This window comes from Lampetra fluviatilis, chromosome 41 (assembly GCF_964198595.1).
Source record: "Lampetra fluviatilis chromosome 41, kcLamFluv1.1, whole genome shotgun sequence".
Classification (NCBI taxonomy): Eukaryota; Metazoa; Chordata; class Hyperoartia; order Petromyzontiformes; family Petromyzontidae; genus Lampetra; species Lampetra fluviatilis.
The window spans coordinates 7286403-7292209 of record NC_136315.1 but is presented as its reverse complement, the minus strand read 5'-3'; positions in this window follow the sequence as shown (position 1 = coordinate 7292209).

Below are 5807 nucleotides of genomic sequence, written 5' to 3'. Positions count from 1 at the left end.
CGTGCTTGTGTGGGTGGATGTTTGTGTGTGTGGGTGTGTGTGGAGGCGGTGTTAGTCGTCCTTGACACAGTCCAATGAGAATACATTTCTGGCAAGAAATACTGGTGCGAATCGAGAAGGCAAACGTGGTTTTTTTATTTTTAAAGAGATTTGTTTGAGCGCGTTGGATCTGTGCGCGTGTGTAACGTGTGTGACAAGCCAGGAAGGAGGGAGAGCATTTGTTCATTCCGTTTCGTAACTCTTCAAGTGAGAGCGCAAATAGAGAGAGAGAGGCTTGTGACGCCTTCGGTTATCGTTAAGTTATCAATCACGGTTGAAAGAGCCTTTGCACGGATAGATTAGAACCATCGCACGGATAGATATCAGCCAAGCAGCTGGGAACACACACTCAAAGTCATGGGGTAAGTACAGCAATAAAAATGTGTTTAACAAACGACGAGCTAGCCTTGATTACTTTGCTTACTCCGAGTGGGTCTGTGTGCCCTTGTCTTCTTCATCTTGTGCATTCACAACAAAGTAACTGCGTGGTGTGGAGGTGTGTCGTGTAATGGTTCATTTAACCTCCGATTGGCACGCTTGGCTACGTACGGTGCGAAAGAAGTTCAACACACAGTAGTGTGAATTACAGTGTGTATTATGTCATTATTAATCATTAGTGCCTTTATACACCGTGGCGTTTATTCTGTTGAATGATTTGAAGCGGATTTAGGTGAATGGGGCAATGCTGTATTCACTTGGTCTGCAGCTGAGGTTGCAATTGCTTCTTATCACCATGTAAGCCATTGTCTCAGCCCATTCCCTAATGAGTGCATCAGCTCGTGAAAATGTGCACTTTATCCATCGCTGATGCACTATGACCAATATGATTGATTATTCGTATTGCTTAATTGTGAGTAACCGGCGCGGTGTGTAAACAATCACAATAGTGAGACGCAGGCGGTCGGGACTGAGCACGTGCTCGCTAACACCACTTTTGTCTTCGTGTTATACGCGCGCGTGAATGTGCATGTCACAAACAATCGCCGTGACCGATTGACATGCCCTGGGGAGGCCTTTATCCAGCAGTGGATAGACATTGGTTTGTGAGTTTCAGTGTTGTCGTTGCGTTGTGACGTGCGCTCTACGCGCGAGTACTGAGTGTATTTATGTGATGTGCCTAATAGAAATGCGCATTCAATGCACGTCCACGTTTGTCCACGCACTCTTATCCGTGTTGAAACAAGAGGAGACTTCTTTGCAATGGGCTGTCACCTGCAATGTTTACACAAAGGGATTCCGTGCAGCAGTAATTGGATAGCCTCATTCAGTGGATGGCCACCCATGTTAGGTGGACACAGACGCTTGCCGTGGCACTGAACTTGGCAATCGCCCCGTTGGATTCGATCTCTTGGCGCGGCACCTGAAACGATGTGGCCCCCCGCAGTTTGACTCCTACCACGGGCACACAGGTCGCGTGTTGGTGAGGTCAAATGGGGGTACGTCCCCCTCTTACAACACGTCTGGCCAACGTGGACGAGTAGGCCAACTACCCTCTCGTGGAGGCCCTTCCACCAGCAGTAACGTGAGCATGCAATTGCAGGGTTGCGCCTTTTTTCACAGCACAGTGGGGGTATATACATTAACCATTACGTTTTGTATAAATCTGACATTGTATGAAAACATGGCAACAACAACAATAGCATTGATGCATTACATCTCTAACCGCACATAGAAATACCCAAATGATCTCAAGATGCTGCACACAGCAAGGATATCGACACGGACAGCACGTTGAGACGAAAACGGAAGATTACATTAAATCAAAACAAAACCAAAGGGTCGGGCAGAAGCCGTGACAACACAAGTTGTGTAAACCTCCTCCTCCCTCCTCATCCATCCCTGACAGGTAGTGAAATCGCCGCATAGCATTGGGGTGAGGCAATGTGGGTGCACGTCACCTATGCCAATTACATCATCGAGACGATTGCTTTGTGGTGGGTGATGTAAGCCGAGGCGTGGTGAGGCTCCTTCTGCTGAGCTCTTACATACTGTATTATTATTGTCATGAGTTTGTTCTTCGGATGAAGTAAAATATGAAAAAGTGCTGCTGCTGCTTTCGCACCAAGTTGCGGTGAGATTGAATACGAGTGTTCAGTTTGTTTTAGTTTGCGCGGGTAATTAAAACAAAGATATTCCGGAATTTGTGAGAACAAATGAAAATTAATCTTTGGTTCTTTCGGTAAAATCACGTAGAAATAAAAAATAAATTCAATAATAGCATACGAAAGTTTCGATTGCAACACAAGCATCATCATCAGGTACAAATGAAAGAGAAAACCTAGTAAACTTAGAAATATAATGCAATACAATACAGCGAGTCGGCTAACTCAACAGTCAACACCCTACCTGGTTGATTACGTTCTTCCAAAGATTGCTAAATTTGAGAGAGAGACAAAACACAGACACGGAGACACACAGACAGACATATAAGCAGAGAGATAACAGAGACACACAGTGTGTTTCATTCGTACCTGATGATGATTGCTTGTGTTGCAATCGAAACGTCGTATTCTATTACTTAATTTAATTTTTCTTTCTACGTTACTTTACCAAAAGAACCAAAGATTAATTCCTGCAGTCACGAAAGCCTCAAATCAAAAATGAAAATGAACTTAAATCAATCATTGCTGGCCGCTTCTGCAGTTGATTAGTTACCCTTCACGGTATCCAGCGATGGCGTTGTCCCATTGACAGCCTGAAGCATAAATTATCTTTAGGGAGGGCCCCCTTTCAAATAACGAAATCCAAGTGAGATAACAAAAGCGATTATAACAATAGACAAGAAATATGAACGAAGTGAGATTAGAAAAATGAAGACAAATGTTGAGATGTATTGAGATTAGAGGAGAGATGAGATTAATCGGAATTAGTTTTGATTGGCATGTTATGTTGATTGCGATTTTCATTTGAGGTGACATTTGATGCAATAATATTTTGCCATGAACCTGGGGCACTTGGGGCTGCTTGTTACGTTTTGAGTATTTGGCTGCTATAAATGTCCACATGTTAAGCCACTTCGTTGAGCTATCATTTGTGCTCGCCAGGTCGCTTTTGAAAAAGTTGTTCATAGTTTGCTCATGCCTAGAGCTTGCCCTGTATTACGAGATCCTTGCGAGTGTATGGTGCGAAAGAAGTTCAACATACATACAAGACATAATGTTGGCCATAACTGCCAGACTTAAATACGTGGCATAGGTACGACCGTGGTAGACGATGCAAATCGATCATTCATCAGTGATCATGAAACAACATGGCACGTTACTCTGCATTTGTGACTATGATAACGGCTTTGCTATGGTTATGTGAAGTTCAATTATTGCATGGGCCCTGCTACACGTGTATCTGTTGTGTAATGGGTGGCGTGTCATGCTAACAATCTCAGTAACCTGGTTAATTTTGTGATGCTGTGCCGAGTTGGCAGTGGTGCATAAGCACAATTAACAACAAAACTGAATACATTCGTTAAAAAAACAAGTACAAAAAAATAGAAGATCGACGACGTTCCGGGCAATGGCCCTTCCTATATATATTTAAGACCACACTTTTATTATCAGCATGGTTAGCTACGTACGGTGCACAGCAGGTTCAACATACATAGTGTATTGCAGTGCGGTGTATGATTCATTCGTGCCTGAATACACTGTGGTGCTTATTCCGTTGAATAATCTGAAGGGGAGTTTGGTTAATCGCTTAACGCTGTATGCAATTACAAAGCAGCTGGGCGTTGCAATTGCTTATACTGTAATCGTGTATGGCATTGTCTCAGCCCGTACCCCAACGAGTGCATTCAATCGTGAACATGTGAATTTGATGCATCGCTGATGCACTATGATCAATGTGTGTTGAGTTTTACAGAAAACCTAGGTTCGATTCCCAGCCGTGCTCATTAGTTTCAGATGAGAGGACCGTACACCTGAATCCCTTATGGGCCTCCCCCGAGTTCGATCCCACCTTAAGCGAGTACCTGGTGCTGTGTGTAAACTTCAGTACCTGGTGCTGTGTGTTAACCTTAGCAATAGAGAGAGACAAAGGCGGTCAAGCGCGGTGATGGACACACCACTCCTTCTCGTGTGATGTCTATGCTTTAATAGGCACTCGCAAACTGCCCTGTCCACTACTGTCAACAACGCTAAAAATTGGATAAATTTATTCCCCTTTGTATCCGCGTTGTAAACGTTTACTCGACGCATGCTTTTAACGCGTACTGCATCCTGTATTCACGTTACATGAATATGTTGGAGTAGACGAACAATGCAGAAGCAGGGTTATTGAGCTTTTAGGGACTTCCCTAAAAAGCCCCGCTCATTAATTGGCGTTTATTACAAACCAGTTCAGGCCTGCACCATACCGAGTCTTGACCTTGTTTTTCCACTCTTTTGTTAAGTAGATTTTTTTTCTGTTGAGATGCAGTCCTTATGACAAAAGCTCACGCGCCCATGTTCTCGAGCACTTTAATCAAATCACTGTTGCTATTGCAGTCAAGGGCGTTCCTCCTCGGGCTGAACGATTAATCGATGTTAAATCATAATCGCAATTTGAAACAATGCGATTAGCAAATCGCAAAGGCTGCGATTTTTATCGATTTGAAAAGTCCGATTACTTTCTTATTGGAATTGTGGAATTGTTTGTATTACTATAACTTTATTTATTTATCTTAACAATTCTATGTTTGATTGTTCTATTTAAATTAAAACATTTTAATAAATACATGTTGGAAGCAATGAATATCTTTTAAGTTTTCATCCTTGCATTAGAATATATAGGGCAGTTCATATTTTGATGGTATCATGTTTTAAATCTATTACGCAGTGAATATTGAACTGAAGCTTGACTTAAAAAATTTAATCGGAAATCAAATCGCAATATCTGTCAGAAAAGTCGCAATTAGATATTTCCCCCAAATCGTTCAGCCCTAGTTCCTACCGTTTGACAAGTTTCCAGCTCAAGTTACAGGGTTTATGGTGAAAATGTTCCACGTTCAACAGTGAATTGTGCATTGTGTAATACCAGAAAATGTATGTTAATAGAGTACATCTAGAAAAAGAAAACATACACAATACGAGATATAGCCTTTATCAAAAAGCCTCATTCAGTAGAACACTGGGGTTGCTATTATGATCACTATGTTATGATTATGATTTAAATCTACATCTGACCTTAATCTGTCCACTATCTTAATAAAAATCATCATCATTGTAAATCCCTTAGGATGGCACGATAATGATCACCACGTGTTGACGCTGCATTGCTTGATGGGAATCCATTCGTGACTGGCTTTCGGATCGCCACAGGAATGTGGAATTGCGTCTCAAGTCATAGGGCCTCCAGTGAATGCACGCATCACCCATTGTTTAAAATACGACAGAAACTTTGACTTACTGCACGGTGTATAGAGCCGTGACAAAGGATCATTGTTATTGTAGCACTTATGAGTTATCCGATTGTCGAGTAATCGAACCGATAATCGGTAGAGCAAATCGATTACTTCTAAAATCGGATAAACCGGCTCAATTAAAAGTAAATTCCATGGATCACTTATCCGAAATTGATTGTCTAAAAAAATGTAACTGATACCGCTGTCGAAATGTAGCAGAATATCATGCAATCATTCATTCTGGTCAATCACTGGGCCACTTTCCAATGTCGTGGGCTGTTGGCAAAGTTCATCGCGACTTTTGTCCGATTGTTGATTCTCGTCTCTCCATTTCCCGTTCCTCCCCTCCCCTTCCCCAGTAGCACCAGGGAAGTTTGTGCGGTGAGTGAAGCAA